The 19,454-nt window shown below is 59.2% G+C and overlaps 1 long non-coding RNA gene across 1 annotated transcript; it reads right to left on the bottom strand.

Moving 5' to 3' along the window:
* Positions 1-6,152: 6,152 nt before the first annotated feature.
* On the bottom strand, positions 6,153-19,153 carry LOC123381917. The gene is made up of 3 exons (XR_006589492.1): positions 18,191-19,153; positions 9,807-9,810; positions 6,153-6,163 (listed from the first exon to the last, which is right to left on the bottom strand). It is a non-coding gene; the product is annotated as an uncharacterized LOC123381917 (long non-coding RNA).
* Between the last annotated feature and the right edge of the window lie 301 nt (positions 19,154-19,454).

Here is a 19,454-nt window from a genome sequence, read left to right as displayed (position 1 = left end):
GGCCATCCAGGTCCTGTCTGCTCCCCGCTGGCCCGCAGGTCAGCTCAGAGGAGACACGACAGGCAGGTGCCACCTCGAGGAGCCCTGGGTCCACATAAGGACAGATGTATGAGTGATGGCTGCTGTGGGACCTGGGTGTGGCAGACAGAGCCCCTTGGAGCCCCTGCAAGGGCAGAAGGGAGGCCAGCGGCGTTTTGGAGATGGGCCTCAGCCATGACCGACTCACTCCACCTCTCAGAGCCTCAGTTTCCACCAAGTGGCTCACAGCGTCACCTGTGTGATGCTCTTGCCCAGGATGCTTAACCTGAACTGAGCTACGGGGAAGAATAAAGAAAGTCCCAAAGGACGGTCTACACAACAACCACTCTGGAGGCTTTCTAAAGGTCAGTGGTGAAAAGGAGGGAAAGATGGGGTGCCTGTTTTACAGGAAAGCAGGTTAAAGAGAGGGGACAAGTAACTGCAGTGCAAGGCCCGGGTAGGGTCCTGGACCCCCAGGATTGGGGGTCAGCTAGAAGGGATCATGGGCAGAAGCTGGGATTTTGTGTAGGGGCAGAGTAGGACCTAATAGACCGTGCCAGGTACGTTTCCTGGGTGTGATGATGTAAGAGAATCCTTCTTGGACAAGTGATGCCCACTTGTTAGATGCCTACCCGCTCGATGCCCAAGTATTTTGGAGCGAAGTGTCATGGCATCTGCGAATGACTCCCATGTGGCTCAGAGATTTTCTCTAAAGGGAGGAAAGAGCACAGACGCCATGGCGTGTTTTTAAACATGGCGCCTGGCTCGCTCCGTCGTCCAACTGGCTCTCTCTCTTTTTTTTAATTTACGTTTATTTACTTATTTATTTTGAGAGAGAGAGAGAGAGAGAGAGAGAGGGAATCTCAAGCAGGTTCTGCCCCATCAGCTCAGAGCCTGATGCAGAGCTTGAACCCACGCTGTGAGATCATGACCTGAGCTGAAGTTGGACACACTTCACCGACTGAGCCACCCAGGTGCCCCCTGACTGGCTCTTGATCTAAGGGTCATGGGTTCAAGCCCCACGTTGGGTGTAGAGATTACTTAAAAATAAAATCTTTAGGGGTGCCTGGGTGGCTCAGTCAGTTGAGCGTCTGACTTCGACCCAGGTCATGATCTCACGGTTTGTGGGTTCAAGCCCCGTGTCGGGCTCTGTGCTGACAGCTTGGAGCCTGGAGCCCGTTTCGGATCCTCTGTCTCCCTCTGTCGCTGCCCCTCCCCCTTCACGCTCTTTCTCTCTCAAAAATAAACATTTTTTTAAATTTTTTTTCAACGTTTTTTATTTATTTTTGGGACAGAGAGAGACAGAGCATGAACGGGGGAGGGGCAGAGAGAGAGGGACACACAGAATCGGAAACAGGCTCCAGGCTCCGAGCCATCAGCCCAGAGCCTGACGCGGGGCTCGAACTCACGGACCACGAGATCGTGACCTGGCTGAAGTCGGACACTTAACCGACTGCGCCACCCAGGCGCCCCATAAACATTTTTTTAATGTTTATTTATTTTTGAGACAGGGGGAGACAGAGTGCTAGTGGGGGAGGGACAGAGAGAGAGGGAGACACAGAATCGGAAGCAGGCTCTAGGCTCTGAGCTGTCAGCACAGAGCCCGACGTGGGGCTTGAACTCACGGACTGTGAGATCATGACCTGAGCTGAAGTTTGATGCTTAACCGACTGAGCCATCCAGGAGCCCCTTTGAGCATCCAATTTTTAAAAAAATTTTTTTTAATGTTTATTTATTTTTGAGAGAAAGAGAGACAGAGTGTGAGCCGGGGAGGGCCAGAGAGAGAGGGAGACACAGAATCCGAAGTAGGCTCCGGGCTCCAAGCCATCAGCACAGAGCCCAATGAAGGGTTTGAACTCAGGAACCGTGAGATCGTGAGATCGTGATCTGAGCTGAAGTCGAAAGCTTAACCGGCTGAGCCACCCAGGCTCCCCTAAAGATTTTATTTTTAAGTAATCTCTGCCCCCAACATGGGGCTCGAACTTACAACCCGAGATCGAGACTCGCATGCTCTACCGACTGAACCAGCCAGGTGCCCCTTAACTCATTTTTAAATAGGAAGCTGAGGCCAAGAAAGACTAAAGCTTAGGGGAAGCTGGGGACACAGTGGCTCAAGTTGACCCAAACCTTACTACACACAGGCCACGGAACGTGGCACACCTCGCCTGCCCCTCACAGCAACGCGGGGAGAAAGGTCTTACTCTGATTCCCGTTCCACAAATGAGAAAGTTGAGGGGAGCCGGGCAGGCCCCACGGGCAGCAGCCCTAAGCCTCCCTGCCTGCTTCTCCCCCGCAGCAGCCTCTGGGGGCAACGGGGGTGAATGAGGTCCACACCAGCCTCCAGCTCCAGGCCTGTGGCTTCGCAGACATAGACTCCCCACATGGATGCCTTCAGACTGCGCCCCGCACCCAGGCACCCGCACACTTGCAGGGGTGCATTCCACGGCGTGGGCAGTCTCCTCTGTTCCACTGAGGACGAGGGTCCCCGCCCCTGGGAGGAGGGCACAATCAACCCACGGAGGTGCAGCCACCCCCGGGGCCTTCTGTATTTTCATGAGGCAAGTTGCACAGCGGAGCCTGATGAGCCCCCCTTAGCCTCCTCCCGGGCTGCATGAGGCCTCCAGGCCCAGCTCACCAGTTTGCCTTTCCTCTTCCTTTAATTTCTTTTCCCGTGCACGAGTGAGATCCTACACTGGCGAGCAGACAATGGCCTAGTGCGGCTGCCGGACGGTCCTGGCAGGGTGGGGGCAGGGGCAAGGACTGGCCTCTGGGTCCGGCCTCCGGGCCTGGCCCATTCGCCCTCTGCAGCCTCGGCTTTCCCTGAGGCCTGGAAGCCCCAGGCAGGGGGAGGGATGGGCAGCTGGCTCCCCATAGCTCACATCACAGCTGCTGGCCCCTCCGGGCTGGCGACGGCCCCAGGCCCACCAGGGTCCAGCCAGGGATTACCTCCCTCCACTCCTGGGCACGCCTCGCCCACAGCACGGGGCTCGGCTGGGTCCCCTGGAGCCAGCAGGCACCCCTGTATCCGTGTGCCATCCCTTCGCGGCGGTCAAGACGAGAACTCCTATTTCTCTGACGCTGGGTGGGCCTGGAATCCAGGACTCTGGCTGTAAATTCAGATCCCAGCCTTTCAGCAGCACTTGGGCTGGGGGCTGGGAGACTCTAAGCCCTCTGCCCATCATCTGGTCCTTGCCCTCCCCACCTTGCTGTGGGGTCAAAATACAGGAGTGAAGTCCCCCCCGGCCAGAGAGAGGGGCGGGCAGGGCAGCTTGGTGTAGGACACAGCCCTGATGCACCCCAATGCCGGCAGGCACTGGCCGTCTCCCACACTGTTCCCCTCACGGCCCCGCGACCTATATCTTAGTCCCCCCAGACCCCATCTGCATGGTCCTGCCCAGAGCCTCTGCTCTTTGCTCTGCTGGGAATTCGTTCCTCGGCTCTAAGAACATCTCCTTTGAGAGGCCCCAGCCAGCTCCCGAGAGGCCAGGTGTCCTTGTGCCCCTTGGCCTGGCAGGACGGGCCCCTCTTGCTGCTGCCTGGATCCCCCCCCCCCCCCCCCGCAGCAAAGCCAGCCTGGCACCGGGGACGATGGAAGAAGGGGAAGAAGAATCAGATGCTGCTACTCCTGGATGACCAGGGTCCGATGGGTTCCCCAAGGCAGCTCGCAAAGGAGGGGTCCCCTGGGAGGGAGACCCCCCCCACACACTCCTGAGTGGTCCCGGCCCCCTCCACCAGGGAGGGTGTGAGAAGCTCAGACTGACCAGATCCCTGCCCCCCAGGCCCTGGAAGCCTCCACCCCTCTGCCCCAGGTGAGAGCAAACTACGGGGGTGGGGGAGGGGAGGGGCGGTCTCAGAAGGTTCGGGGTCACCTGTGATGCCTGTTGAACGGCAGGCCCCCCAAAGCCAGATGCGTACCCCAGCTGAGCGCCTGGGACTGCGGCCTGGATCCCGGGCCCGGAGCGGCAGGCAGCTGCCAGGCGGGGCTCGGCCGCCCTGGCCCCAGGCCTGTGTGGGTGTGGGAGGGAGCCCAGCCACACCTGTCCCGCCGCGGGCCCTGGGGTGGGGTTTCCCATCTGTGCTGGAGCCTGGTCAGGTTTCTCACTTCACCCCGGGGCAGGGGCACATGGGCCCTAGCCAGCTCTGAGTCGCCGCCCAGCCTGTGGCCTGCCTGCCAGGGCTCCTGACGGACAGGAAAAACCTGCGGGAAGGGGCCGGGCTGGGAGCATCTTCACTGCACCTGCAGGCGGGCAGGATGGAGGGGCGCCCTCGGGCCCCCAAGGGGCGGCTCCCCACCCAGCCGGTTCCTCCCCTCTGCTCCAGCCCAGTGGCTCAGGACCATCCGGGCCCCTTCGTGGTGGGAGAGGGGGTGCACTTCCCAAACCTGAGTCACGGCAGGCCTGACTGTCCCCAGACCCTGTGCCGCTGCTCACCCCTACGCCTCCTCTAATTTTCACAGGCTTCTCTTTTACCTGATCTCGTCCCAGGCGTTAATATCTGTGAAATCGAAGGCGTGATGTGTTGTTTTCCCTAACGCATGCAAAAGAAATCATGCATTTAAAAATGTTTTCGGGGCCATCTGTGGATCATGTCAGGCAGTCCAGCCTGGGGGAAGGCGAGTCCCTCCTTTGGCAACGCGGGGCCCAGAGAGGGTGATCTGGGAAAGGGACAGCCCCAGAGCGGGGAGGCCCCGGCCTCGAGTCCAGTCTGGAGCCCCTTGCCTCGCCCTCGCAGGCCCGGACCCTCAGAATCAGCCTCTCTGGGCGGCTGGGGTCCCCTCCGCCCTGGGAACAGTATGAAGGCCAGGGCATCCCAAGCAGGCTCCCCATGGGCCCCACACACGCCCACGCCTCCCCTGAGATCACTTGTTTGGGCTGCTCAGTCATCTCCAAACCCCCCCTTCTAAGCGCTTCTTCGTCTCGCCCAGGGTGAGGCAGAGAACCCCAGTGACCTCCTCCGTCCCTGTGAACCCCAGTTCGGAGACACCAGCGTGGCCACATGACCAGCTTTGTCCGGGGCTCTGAAGGTCAGGGGAGCCGCACACCGTTGGCCAGGCCCAGGCCCAGAGCCAGCGCTTTATGCTAAGGACCCAATCCCTGGTGCCCTGCTGGAAAAGCAAGCGTGAGGGCGGAACGCAGAGGGCGCCCCCTGCTGGACAGAACCGCGGGACGCACCCGGCCTCCTCCCCTGGGCGGCTGGCCAACCCCGCAGCCCTCCCTCGAAGCCCTGCTCCCTTCTTTCACAAGGGACAGATGAGTGAGCCCAGTCGGTCAGGCAGGGAGGAAGGGGGGAGGTCCGCGCCCTCTGCTCTCCACCTCTCCCCGGGGCCCCTCCTCCAGGCTGCTAGGTCCACTTCCCAGCCTGCTGGAAGGCCTACCCTGCCCGGGGTCCCTTGGGAACGGTTTAGAGGGGGCAAATGAGCTGGACACAGCGTTGACAGAGTCCCCGAGACACCTGGGCCGGTCTGGGTGGGCTAGGGCCAGCCTGTCGTGGCCCATCTTCCCCAGAGGGAGGCTGCGTGTCATGAGACTGACGTTACCAAGCACTGGTGACTGGCGACCAACGCGGGGCTCCGTGCCGGGCCTGCCTCCACACTCAGTGCCCCCCAACAGGGGCATGCTGTTCTACCCACCTTCGACAGATGGGGAAACCGAGGCACAGGGTGAGGAGTCACCACTGGGCTGGGCTGGGCAGGGGTGGAGGGGAGAGTGTCAGAGCCAAGACGGAGAGGCAGGCAGGTCCACACTGCTGCCTGCAGGGCGCCCCCCTCCCCGACCGGCCTGGCTGTGTCCATGGCTGTGTGGCCATCTCCCACCTCCACAGATTTGCCACTGGTCCACGAGAGGGAAGGGAGACAGAACCTCTTGAAAGAGGAGGGGGGGTCCGTAGATCTAGCCACACTACTTCTGGGCCTGCACCCCAAAGAACCAAATGCAAGGCCTTGAATGGTGTGCCCTATCCATGTAATTAAGGGACCTGTGCTCAGCCTTAAGATGGAATGACGTGGGGCGCCTGGGTGGCTCAATTGATTAAGTGTCCGACTCTTGGTTTCGGTTCAGGTCATGATCTCTCGGTTTGTGGGCTCGAGCCCCACATCGGGCTCGGTGCTAACCGCTCACAGCCTGCTTGGGATTCTGTCTTCCTATCTCTCTGCCCCTCCCCTGCTCGGGCTCGCACTTTCTCTCTCTCTCATGTGTGTGTATATATATATATCAAAAATGAATAAATTAAACTAAAAAAAAAAAAAGAAGGAATAGCACGGGTGAACTTGATGGCATCACGTATAGCGGAAGATTCCAGACAGAAAAGGACAAACGTCCAGCCCGCTGTTACGAAATGTGCAGGACAGGCGAATTCAGTCCGAAAGTAGTGTGGAGGTTACCAGGGGCTGGGGGGAGGGGGATGGAGAGTTATTGCCTAATGGAGACCGGGTTTCTGTTCGGGATGATGAAAATTTTGGAAATCGATAGTGCTGACAGTTGCAAACGCTGTGAATGCAGGCAAAGGCACTGAGTTCTACACTTAAAAACGGTCACGATGGCTGGTTATATGTTATATATTTTTCGCCCCAATAAAACAATGGTTTAAAAAGGAAAGGGCCCAGTGAGAGGCATATAGGGGGTCCTGGCGGCCTCCCCCTCCCTGCACCATCCCTCTTGAGGGTCAAAGCCTCGAGCCCACCTCAACAGGAGACAAGAAGCAATCCTGTCCACTTTTGTTTTGCTTCAAAGATGGATGGGGAGGGGCGAAACCATTGGCACAAATAGGGGCATGGGATGGGCGGCGGAAACCCCACAGCAGGGTTTTGGGGTGTGCTGTCGTCCTCTCTGTCCAGTCTCATAGCTTCTCTGTCAGCCGGCCACCACCTGAAGGCCCGTCAGGGGCCGCCCTCGGCCTGCGGGCCACTGCAGGAATGCGAGCCCGAGTTAGGCCCTTGTTCCAACACCGGCAGCTGTCTACTGTTGGGTACCCCGCGGCCTTCCTGGGCCACTGAGTCTGCACAGAATCGCCCCCCGCGTGAGGGATAATGGTCTCCGTGTGTGAGCCTGAGACACGGGCTCCTGGTGGCTCCGGGACGTGACTCCTCCTTCTGTGGCATTTCGATGACTGGTACTCAGCTCCTGCTGAAACAAAGCCTCCAGTGTCACTTCTCAGGCTTTACTGAGTGCTGCAGGCAGGGCACAGGCTTTGTTTGAATCGACTCCATTGTTCCCAAGCCGTGCAGCCTCAGGGCAGCTGCTTAACATCTCTGAGCCTCACTTTCCTTACTAAAAAGTAGGGTAGCATCTACATCCCAGAAATGTGCAAAGTAGTTTAGGAAAAGTGCTTATCTGTATGGCACCCTGATTATGGAATATGACCTCTCAAGGGTGGGTCGTAGGTGAGGCTCTCTCTGTGTCGTGGGTTGAGTGGTAACCCCAATCCTCCCGAAAAGAGAAGTCCACCTGGAACCTTCGAGTGTGATCTTTTTCGGAAGAAGCATCCCTGTCAGACCAGGCTCAAACAACTGAGGGCGGATGTGGGGAGCCCACTCTTCCGCCATGTTTCCTGCCTAAGACACACTGTTCGCCCTCAAGGCCAAGCGCTAGGGCCACCACGGGGCCGTGCAGGCTCTTGGGAAGGAGTCCCGATGCCCACTACTGCAGTATAGCTCACTTGAGTGTTGGAGGAATCACTCAAGTCATGTAGCCTTGGGGGCTTTGAAGGTTATGTGTTATTTCTGCAGTGAGCGGACGAATATTCCCCACGGGACACAGTCTGAGGCTGAAACAGCCTGGAGAGAGGGCGCTGAGGACTCCCTGGGCCCTCAGACCCCGGGTAGGGTTTGGCTGACCCGGCTTCAGCCCCAGTGTGGCCCCAGCTCCCCGGCCAATCCTCTGAGGCCCGGATGGGCCGTGACGCGAGGGGCCGGCCCTTCCAGCTCTGCCCCCCAGAGGAGGGTGGGGGTCCCAGAGGAGGAGGAGCCCTTGCGGGTGCCCCCCACCTGTCCTGACCGTTCTCACTCTGCCCCCCCCCCCCCCCCCCCCCGGGAATCAGGCCCCGGCGGCAGCGGCCTTGGCCTGAGTGCCTGGGTTCGCGCGCCGGGCTGCCCAGCCCCACGGGTGTGGAACCGATTTATTCGGTAGCTTTGCTGCTGATTAGTTGCAGGTGAGTGGATGGCACGTGGTTCATGTTGTAACAATATTTTGGGACAATTAGATTGAAACCACATTGTCGGGGGGTTGCTGGCAGCTCGCCCCAGCGCTGCACTCTGTGTGCCCTTGGCGGCTCCTGGGCTGGCCGGGCCACCCCGTCCCTCTTGGGGCCCCAGGGCTGCCGGGCACGGGGGCCGGGCCTCCCGTCCGCACCCCCCGGCCGGCTCTCCCCGCTGGCCTCCCGCTGACCTCGGCCTCCAGTTGCTCCGGAAAACAAGTGCTGTGGGTCTCCCAGGGGAAGGGGAGGGAGCTGGGGGGCCCCGGGTGGGACTGCCAGGCTGGATGGCCACCGCTTTCCCCCAGACGTGATCTCAGCACAACCCTGCCCCTGCCCTGCTCTCCGCCCCAGTCAATGCACTGCTAGACTGCATGCTCTAGGATGGAGGTCCCAAACCCAGTGACCCCAGAGTAGGAGGAGGCAGTCTTGCCCCCAGCCCAGCACCAGGCCATCCCTCTCACCACAGGGGGCAGGGGACTTTGCTTCCTACATACCCCCTGGGAATATGCTGAGGGCTCAGGGTCCGTCCTATAACGGGTGGGGGCTGCAAGGGGACCCCTAAGGCCAGGCCCAGGCTTAGGAAGGGGGACGCTGATACGGTCTGAGCACAAGGTGGGCACAGTGGGACCCAAGGCATGTTCCTCACTCCAGGTACAGCCAGCAGCACCCCTGGGGAGGGCCAGGGTGACAGTGATGGCACCTGTAGATGGGGATTTTACCCCCAGACAAACAAAGTCCACTTAGAGTCTGGGCGCTTGTACGGGATGAGAGGTGATGGGGGTGGAGGTGTGGCCTCAGGGGCTCAGACCCTTCCCTCCCTCCTAGAGAAGCTTGGGGGTCACACTTTGGGCAACAGCCCCGGCCCAAAGTGTTCTGGGACAGCCTCTGGGATGGGGGTGGGGTGGGTGAGGGGCCCTGGGCCCCACTTCTCAGCCCTCAGACAGGTGGGTGCTCCTGGGGCCAGGATCTTTCAGCCTGTTGGGTTGGAGGGGTGCCCCAGGGGCCAGAACCCTGGCCCAGACACCTGCAGGCCTCCCAGGACCCCTTCAGAGACGGGAGGGTGTGGGGCACCCCCTTCCTCCCCCGACACCAGGAGAACCATGGTAAGGAGAGCATTTGCCCTTTGCAACCAGATGACAAAGTTTATCGGGCTCCTGATTTAATCTCAATAGGGGTCGTTAGCAGTCTCTATGTTCTAATGCTTCCTGAGCACTTATGAGTAGTTTTTCCAACTGGGACTTTCCTGGAGCTCTGCTCACTTACCCACTTTAGCCCCTGCTCTTCCTTCCCTGGGACCCCAGGCTCTGTCCGGCCAGCCTTCCACTCTGGGACACGGGCCAGTTCTGGGGACCAGACACAAACACAGCTCCCGGGGCCCAGGCCTCAGGTGTGCCTGATGTCTGGGAGGCTGCCTGGCAGGTCCGCGGCACACACGGGGACGCCAGCTCTCCCCTCCAGTCCCTCTCTTCTGTCCCTTCTCGGCCTCCCCATGGCTCCATCCTGGGAGGCCTGGCCTCGCTCTGGGGCTGGAGGCTTGGCGCTGTGGAGGCCTCTCTGATCTCTGGGCCTTTCCTCCCATGAGTGTCTCTCAGAGTGACACTGCTCAGTCTCTGTGTCTGTGTCCTACCGGAGCCCCCGACCTGGCCCAGGAGTGAAGAGGAGAGAGGGGGTGTGAGGGCCGGGGAATGGCTTCTGACCACGTCCTGCTCGGCCCCTGTCCCCGGTGGGCAGGAACCTCTCAGCTTTCCTCCCTGGGGCTGTCTGCTCTACTTCCGGAAGGTGCAGTGAGGACAAGAGGCCAGCCCAAGCCTCCCCTTCTCTGGGTCTCCCCGGAGGAGATCTCCATGGCCCTCTACGGCCCCAGCACCCAGCGGGCAGAACACATTCACAGGATTCCTGGAAGGCGGAAAGAGACACCTGCTCCCCGACTTGAGCCGGGCTGCTGGCTCCGAAGTAGGAAGCGCTGAGACCCACCTTGTCACCAGACCTGCGGTGCCGAAGCTGGGACTGGACTCAGGCCCTGAGAGCCAAGTCAGCGGTCCCCTCTCCCTGCCGCATCGGCCATCATGGGTGACAGCAGCCCCGTCCCAATTGCTCCGGGCCGACACCGGCCAGGGCCCTCATGCTGGCGTGCAGCCTCGTTAGGCATCCCAGGGTGTCTGGAACCATGGGGAGCCCCGACCCCCAACATAAGAGCTCCTTCCGCCTCCAGCCCCGGACAGGGCCTCGCCTGAGTAGACGTCACGGGTGCTTGTCACGCTGTCTGTGGGCGTGCACATACCTTGGGTGCCCCCAGGGTGACCTCACACTAACCAGTGTGGGACAGGAAGCAGGAAAGGTGGTGAGGCCCCCAGCCTCGGCTGCAAGTGGGGGTCCCCTGGGAACTGAGTCCCCTCAGCCCTGGGACTTTGGACTGGCAGCCGGTGACCTTGCTTGGGAGTGGACGCTCTCCCTCCAGCCCCAGCTGTGCTGTGACAGGCCCCAAGCCACAGGCCCACGTTCTCACAGCCCGGGACCTCATGCAGGCAAGGGTGACGCCGTGGGACACCCAGGCCCTCGCCAGTCCTCACTCTGCCACCAAGGGCCCCTCGTGCAGAGTGGAAGGGAGGCTCTCAGAGAGTGTGGGTCTTGCCTGCCTGGAAGGGGCTGAGGCACACACACACCTCTCCTTCTGGTTACAAAGTGAGGCCCGGGGGACACCTCCCAGCACCGGCCCCTCTGCTCAGGCTTCAACTTCAGGGTGTCATGCAGGTGGGGGCAGGTGCACGGCCGAGGCTGGCCAATCCGAGCAGGCCACACATTGGTCACGTGATGCGCTGGGGTGGGTCTGGGCTGTGGGCTCAGCTCCTGGCAACACCTGGTGGCCACAACCAGGGTAGGCTTGCCTTCTCGGCGTGACCCGGGACCCCCCACCCCCCGCCCGGAAGCAGTGCTGGGAATTGGAAACGCAGAGACCGTGGCGCACGGACCTGCTTACCTGGAGGCTCTGGGGCCGGGCCGCTGGTGCGGTGCCTGCTTGGGGGTGAGACCCTGGGTGGCACGGCCAGCAGGGCCTCCCGAAGCTGCTGCGTCAGGCACGACCCTGGAAGGAGCTGGCAGGAAAAGGTCCTTTCAGGAAGAGGGTGGGGCGCCTGGGGCTCACATGACCCAGCCTGCGAAGCATCTGTACGTAAGAAGGGAAGCCTGGTGGGGGTGCCCGGGGGGCTCAGCCGGTTAAGCATTCAGCTTCCGGTTAAGCATTCAGCTTCCGGTTAAGCATTCAGCTTCCGGTCAGGGCACGGTCTCACGGTTCACAAGTTCGAGCCCCGAGTCGGGCTTCGTGCTGACTGCTCAGAACCTGGAGCCTGCTTCGGATTCTGTGTCTTCCTCTGTCTCTGCCCCTCCCCTGCTCGTGCTCGCTCTCGCTCTCTCTCTCTCTGTCTCTCTCGCTCTCTCGCTCTCTCTCTCTCTCTCTCAAAAATAAACAAACAGTAAAGAAAAAGAAAAAGAGAGGCCCTGGGCTGGGGAACTACATGGACAGTTGCAATGTCGGAGAAACGAAGACTGAGAACTGGGCTCCAGTGCCTCTGCCTTGCTTTGCTGGGCTAACACCAGGGCCGGGTGTGATGGGTGCCACACCACCCTCTGTGTGCCTGGGTGCTGCGTGCCCTGGGTGAGGCCACTCAACCTCTCTGTGCCCGTTTCCTTGTCTGCAGGGAGAGACAGTGACAACCACCCCCCCCCCCCCCCCGCCTCACTGCGGGAGCAGCAGACACTGGGACACTGGCTGCTTCTGGGGAAGCGTGAAATCACAGACTCAGGCACTCACCCCGGGTGGACTCACCCCTCCCCGTAAACCGGCCACACGTGAGGCTGGACCGGCTCTTGCTGTGAGCTGAGGTGTGCGTTAGGAGGTGGTGTCCACGGGAGGTGGTGGGTATGGGGGAGCCCGCGTGAGAGGGACAGATGAGAACAGAGGGCAAGGCTATCCAGAGGAGCCCTGGGCAGAAGCAGAGGCAGGAGCTGGCGTCTCTTGCAGGGGTGAGCCCCTGGGGACAGGCCATTGGGAGAGGTCCCGGCAGGGGCACTGGGCAAGGGACTGGGGTCCCGGAAGCTCAGGTGTCCCCCTCCCCCATCAGAGCCTGGCTGAGCCGGTCCCCCCCCCCCATCAGAACCCGGCTGAGCCGGGCCGAGGTGAGTGCTTTGGTGCCCTTTGGCACCACTGCGTGTCAGATTATCTCCGAGAAGTTTTGGCTTCCTGGTTTTGCCGGTGCCCTCCACACACTTCTTTGTCTGCCTGGTGGGCACCCCAGCTTGACAACCGAGGCGCTCCCGAGGTGGACACACTGGGGGCTCAGAGCAGGAGCTGGATTCCCGGGGGGGCAGGCGCTGCTGAGACCCGTCGGCCCGCTGAGTCCCTGGGACCGTCCGGCTCACCACGTGCAGACGTCTGGAGCGCTTGTGTGTGCGCTGGGCTGGGGGCCCGCAGAGGTCCTCCCGCATAGGTGCCGCCGGTGTCCCCGAGCGTGAGCATTCGTGGGACCTTTCTGAACCACGTTTTGGGGGGGGTGTGGCCCCACTTGCCCACGTGCAGCCCCTGTCGGTGCACCTGCATCGGGCTTTCCTTCATCACCTTCTCACTCCTACACTCTGGGGTCACCTCCCAGGGGCCCTTGTCTCGGGCCCTGCTTAGGGGGAAGCACAGGGAGCCCCCGGCCTGGGACCTGCCATAACAGAGGACCACAAACACAGCGGTGGATTCTCTCCCGGCTCTGGAGGCCAGCAGGCCCAGATCCGGGCCGGTGTCAGCAGGGTCTGCTCGCCTGTGGCTCTGAGGGAGGGCCCTGCCGTGCCTCTGCCCCATTCCTGGGCCCCCCGGGTCATCCCTGGCTTCCCTTGGCTGTGGCTGCATCACTGCAGCCCCCCTGATGCATCCCCACAGGGCCTTCCCCTCTGCCCCCCGCGAGGTGCGACCTGTCCTCTTCCTAAAAGGACGCCTGGTTTAGGGCTCGCCTATTCCATGGTGTCTCGAAATCCTTACCTTAATTACACCTGCAAAGGCCCTTACTCTACGGGAGGCCATATCCTGAGGCTCTGGGAGGACACACCATTCGGCCCAGGGCAGTCAGTGACAGTGCTGTCACAGGTCAGGGCATAGTTGGGTGGCAGCTGACCTGAGCTGGAGGGAAAGGCTTGGCAAAGCAAATGTGGCCAGAGGAGTGACGAGAAGAGAGGGCTCCTCCCTGGGGGGCTGGCTGGCAGTGGGGGTGGGGGCCCGGCTGGGAAGGGGGACGGGTCACAGAAGGAGCCGAAACCCCTGACCGGACATGGCCCACGGTAACCGTGGCCGCACCCGTGTGCCGGGAAGAACAGGGGACAGATGTGGGGCTCCTTGAGCCCTGGTGGAACAGGCAGCTTTGGCTCCCTGGTCAGGGCTGACGTGACGGGGACCTCACTCCGTGTCCTGCTGAGCAGTCTCTCTGGGCGACGCCCCTGCATGCAGGCTCACACTGCAGGTGGCTGTGGCTTAGTCATAACTTCCAGCCTCCTCGACCTGGGGCTGAGGCCTGCGGTCGGGGGTGATAGAGATAGGCCAAGCTGTGCAGACGCAGGACAGGACCCTCGGTGTGGGTGTCGGTCCCCCTGGGGGCACTGATGTCCGTCTCTGTGCTGTTTTCCAATAAGCCCCTGGTGGACCCCAGTGTGGCCGGAGAGGATGGGCTTTATGAGCCCGGGAGTGGGGGGTGTTCCTGTGCTTTGGAAACACCTAAGGGTAAGTGAGGGTCAGCCTGAGGGGCCAGTTTATGGCTACGAAGGCATCACAACTGGGGTCTAAAGGGAGACTGGTAAAACCCAAAACCACCGACAGAAGGAGAAATGTATTACACAAAACGTTTGAAATGTCTGCATGATAAAAGCTTCGCTGTTAACAAATGTCAAAAGGCAGCAGGCTAATCAGGCACACACAGATGCTGCAATGAGACGTGGCCACACAGCCCCCAGCGTGGCCGCGTGGAGCCGGGCTGCTGGGACTGACCGAGGCCCAGCCCCACGGGACGCAGCACAGGGAGAAGCCCCGCGTGGCCCAGCCATTCCTCTCCGCGGTGTGCAGCCAGGTGAGGATGAAAGACCCCTGCTTAGCTTAATAACACACCCCCACCCTATCTTCAGTTTCGGTAACGCCTCACTTGCAGGGCTTGTACTTCCACATAAGTAACAAAACCAGTTGGCAACCAGGATATCTGCCGTTAGACATCCGGACCCCGGGAGAGCTGTACCCCCCACCTTTCCCTACGCAAGACAGGTACAGGTTGCTACATAAATAACCGCTTTCATTTCGCTTCTGTAAACCTGCTTACGCGCCCAACCCTAACCGGAGAGTTCCCAGCCGCTTCGCAACCCGGGCTCCAAGTTGCATCAGCCGAAGGAAACTTCATTTCCCAAGCTTCCCCAGGACAAAATTACCCACACCCCTAATCACCACCGAGAAGAGAGCCTACCACCAGCCTGTATGCAAATGTAACTCAAATGGTATAAAAGACCTGTAACCTCGTTTATCGGGGCTCTCCCGCTTTCTAACACTGGGGAGCCCTGGTGCACCAGTAAAGACTCTCTGCCGAAGTCGGAGTGCCGTGTGGTTCTTCGCGCCAAATCTCGTTCCATAGGGCTAAGGAACTCGGTTCCTAACATTTGGTGCGTTGGCCGGGAAAAGAGAGAAGGCGGAAGAACCCCGGCCCCGTCGGTAGATGACTCTCCGGCCCGGGCCACTGACGGACTGACCGAAGACGGACCTTTGTGCCTTTGTCTGCGCACAGGTATTGTGTTCTACGTTCTGTCTCTGAACTGTGAATTCTGAGGCTGGCCGGCCACCTCAGTAGGAGTGTTGAAGGAGGACAGACGTGTCCTGAACCTTCACACCCCGGCCCCGAGGGACGCCTCGGTGGTGCTTGTAGGGGAGAACTGACAAGTTCGTCAGACTCCCCAAATCCGAAGGCAGGCCTCCCCTGCCGTCTGAATCTGAATACCTGGCCGCGCGGCTCCTTGGTTGTTGTCTAGTCCGTGTTGTCTGATCCGTATCGACATTGTAGTCATATTCGTGTGTGTGTGAGTGCGCATGCGTGGACGCGTGGACGGGACGACGCAGCCGTGGGACAGACACTGACTACTCCTCTATCTTTGACTCTGACTCATTTCTCGGACGTCCAGGCAAGAGCCCACAATCTATCCGTTGAGGTTCGAAAGGGTCGGTGGCGAACTTTTTGTTCGTCGGAGTGGCCCACCCTTCACGTAGGGTGGCCCCGGGACGGGACTTTTGACCTCTCTGTTATATTACAGGTTAAGATGAAGGTAATGGATCCTGGACCACAAAGTCATCCAGATCAAGTGGCCTATATCCTCACCTGGGAGGATCTCATCCGGAAACCTCCGGCATGGGTGAAACCCTTCCTCCCTTCCTGCCCCACATCTCAGTCTACCCTCCTACCCCTGGAAACCTCAAAAAACCGAGCCTCAGCCCAAACTTCAGACCCGCCCAAACCAGTTCTTCCCGATGAGTCCCAAAGGGACCCTCTCCTCCTAGATGCTTTGTCTTCGCCGCCCCACAACCCCCTCTTACAACCTCCACCCTATAATTTACCCCTGGCCCCCGTCTTGTCCCCGGTGCCCCCTACTTCCCCTTCTGCCTCTAGTTCCTCCTCCCCCTCCCCAACTTCCTCCCCCGCCTATACGTCAGCCCCATCCTCTACTCCAGCCCCACCCGATCTAACTCCCCAGACCCCACCTCGGACCCCCCGCCTCCGTCCCCGGTGATCGGACGACCCGAACGGCCCTCCCACTTGGCAATCTTCCCTGTTTCCTCTCCGGACTGTCAACCGGACTGTCCAGTATTGGCCATTTTCTGCATCTGATCTTTATAATTGGAAAACTCATAACCCTTCCTTTTCCCAAGAACCCCAGGCCCTAACCTCACTGATAGAATCTATCCTCCTCACACACCAGCCTACTTGGGACGACTGTCAGCAGCTCTTACAGGTCCTTTTGACTACCGAGGAAAGGCAACGAGTTCTCCTAGAGGCCCGGAAAAATGTGCCGGGGCCTGGAGGTCTTCCAACTCAGCTCCCCAACGAAATAGATGAGGGGTTTCCCCTCACCCGCCCGGACTGGGACTATGAAACGGCTCCAGGTAGGGAGAGTCTCCGAATCTATCGCCAGGCTCTGTTGGCGGGTCTCAAGGGGGCAGGAAAACGGCCCACCAATTTGGCCAAGGTAAGGACCATAATCCAAGGAAAAGAGGAAAGCCCCGCAGCCTTTATGGAACGGCTTCTAGAGGGGTTCGGATGTATACTCCATTTAACCCCGAGGCTCCAGAACATAAGGCTACCGTGGCCATGTCATTCATAGATCAGGCAGCGTCTGATATAAAAGGAAAGCTCCAAAGGCTAGATGGGATCCAAACCTATGGGTTGCAGGAACTAGTTAGGGAGGCAGAAAAGGTATATAACAAAAGGGAGACCCCAGAGGAAAGGGAGGCTAGGCTAGCAAAAGAGCAGGAAGCACGGGAGGAACGGAGAGATCGAAAGAGAGATAAACATCTAACCAAAATCCTGGCAGCTGTAGTGACAGAAAACAGAACAGGAAAGTCAGGGGAAATGAAGAGGCGGCCCAAGGTAGAAAAAGACCAGTGTGCCTATTGCAAAGAACGCGGGCACTGGATCAAAGACTGCCCTAAGCGCCCCAGGAACTCAAAAGAACCTGCCTCTGTGCTCGCCTTAGGCGAAGAGAGCGAATAGGGATGTCAGGGCTCCAGAGCCCCCCCCGAGCCCCGGCTAACCCTATCTGTAGGGGGGCATCCCACCACCTTCCTGGTGGACACAGGAGCTCAACACTCGGTCTTAACCAAGGCAAACGGGCCTCTGTCCTCTCGTACCTCTTGGGTCCAAGGAGCGACAGGAAGAAAAATTCACAAATGGACTAACCGCCGTACAGTTGACTTAGGGCAAGGGACAGTGACACACTCCTTTCTGGTAGTACCCGAATGCCCATACCCCCTTCTAGGACGAGACCTCCTAACCAAGCTTGGAGCTCAGATCCACTTCTCCAAAGCGGGGGCCCAAGTGTTAAACCGGGATGGCCAGCCTATCCAAGTTTTAACTGTGTCCTTACAAGACGAACACAGACTCTTTGAAACCCCGGTCACCACTAACCTCCTCGAAGCCTGGCTGCAGGACTTTCCCCAGGCCTGGGCAGAAACGGGAGGGCTCGGTCGAGCCAAATGCCAAGTCCCAATCATAATTGACCTAAAGCCCACGGCAATGCCTGTATCTATCAGGCAATATCCCATGAGCAAGGAGGCTCATATGGGCATTCAGCCACACATTACCAGATTTCTAGAGCTTGGGGTCCTGCGACCTTGCCGCTCACCCTGGAATACCCCTCTTTTGCCAGTAAAAAAACCTGGCACCCGGGATTACAGGCCCGTCCAAGATTTAAGAGAAATCAACAAAAGGACAATGGACATCCACCCAACGGTCCCCAATCCCTATAACTTGCTCAGCACCCTGAGCCCAGACCACACTTGGTACACAGTACTGGACCTAAAAGATGCATTCTTTTGTTTACCCTTGGCCCCCCAGAGCCAGGAACTGTTTGCTTTCGAATGGAGGGACCCTGAAAGAGGAATTTCAGGCCAATTAACCTGGACCCGCTTACCCCAAGGGTTCAAAAACTCCCCCACTCTCTTCGATGAGGCTCTTCACAGGGACCTGACTGACTTCCGGACCCAACACCCAGAAGTAACTCTACTCCAATATGTGGATGACCTTCTTCTGGCCGCCCCCACAAAGGAAGCCTGCATACTAGGTACCAGACATCTGCTCCGGGAATTAGGAGAAAAAGGATACCAGGCATCCGCCAAGAAGGCCCAAATTTGCCAAACCAAGGTAACCTACCTGGGGTACATACTGAGTGAGGGAAAAAGATGGCTCACCCCTGGGCGTATAGAGACTGGCTCGCATCCCGCCGCCCCAGAACCCCAGAGAGGTACGTGAATTCCTGGGAACTGCTGGGTTCTGTCGCTTATGGATACCCGGATTCGCTGAGCTAGCCGCCCCCCTGTATGCCCTCACGAAAGAGAGTGCACCCTTCACCTGGCAGGAAAAACATCAGTCAGCCTTTGAGGCCCTAAAAGAGGCCCTCCTCTCCGCCCCGGCTCTTGGGTTGCCAGACACCTCCAAGCCCTTTATCCTCTTCCTAGACGAGAGACAAGGAATTGCCAAAGGAGTCCTAACCCAGAAATTAGGGCCCTGGAAGAGACCAGTAGCATACCTGTCCAAAAAGTTGGACCCTGTGGCAGCCGGGTGGCCCCCATGTCTTCGCATCTTGGCAGCTACTGCTATGCTGGTCAAGGACTCTGCCAAATTAACCCTTGGACAGCCACTAACTGTTATCACCCCGCATGCTTTAGAGGCCATAGTGCGGCAGCCACCGGACCGATGGATAACCAACGCACGCCTAACTCACTATCAGGCCCTCCTACTGGACACGGACCGCGTCCAATTTGGCCCTCCGGTTACCTTAAACCCTGCCACGTTGCTACCGGCGCCAGAAGACCAACCGAGCACACACGATTGCCGGCAGGTACTGGCTGAGACCCATGGGACACGGGAAGACCTTAAAGATCAAGAGCTCCCAGATGCGGATCACTCTTGGTATACGGACGGGAGCAGTTACATCGACTCAGGTACCCGGAGGGCGGGAGTGGCGGTAGTAGATGGCCACCACATCATATGGGCACAACCACTACCTCCTGGTACGTCTGCACAAAAGGCTGAGCTGATAGCGCTCACCAAGGCCCTAGAACTATCCGAAGGGAAAAAGGCTAACATATACACAGATAGCCGATATGCCTTTGCAACGGCTCATACACATGGGAGTATTTATGAAAGAAGGGGCCTACTAACCTCAGAAGGAAAAGAAATTAAAAACAAAGCTGAAATAATTGCATTGTTAAAGGCCCTTTTTCTTCCCCGAAAAGTAGCCATAATTCATTGCCCCGGGCATCAGAAAGGACAAAACCCAATTGCAATAGGAAATAGACAGGCAGACCAAGTGGCCAGGCAAGTCGCTGTGGCAGAAACGTTGACTCTGACCACAAAACTTGAAGAGACCAATCTTACGACCATCAAACATACTTATACCCCAGAAGACCAGGAAGAAGCAAAGGCCCTAGGGGCTATACAGAATCAAAACACTAAAGACTGGGAAAAAGA

This window comes from Felis catus, chromosome E1 (assembly GCF_018350175.1).
Source record: "Felis catus isolate Fca126 chromosome E1, F.catus_Fca126_mat1.0, whole genome shotgun sequence".
NCBI classification, from domain to species: domain Eukaryota; kingdom Metazoa; phylum Chordata; class Mammalia; order Carnivora; family Felidae; genus Felis; species Felis catus.
Note: the sequence above shows the minus strand (reverse complement) of the source record. Positions and strands in the feature narration are given on the sequence as shown.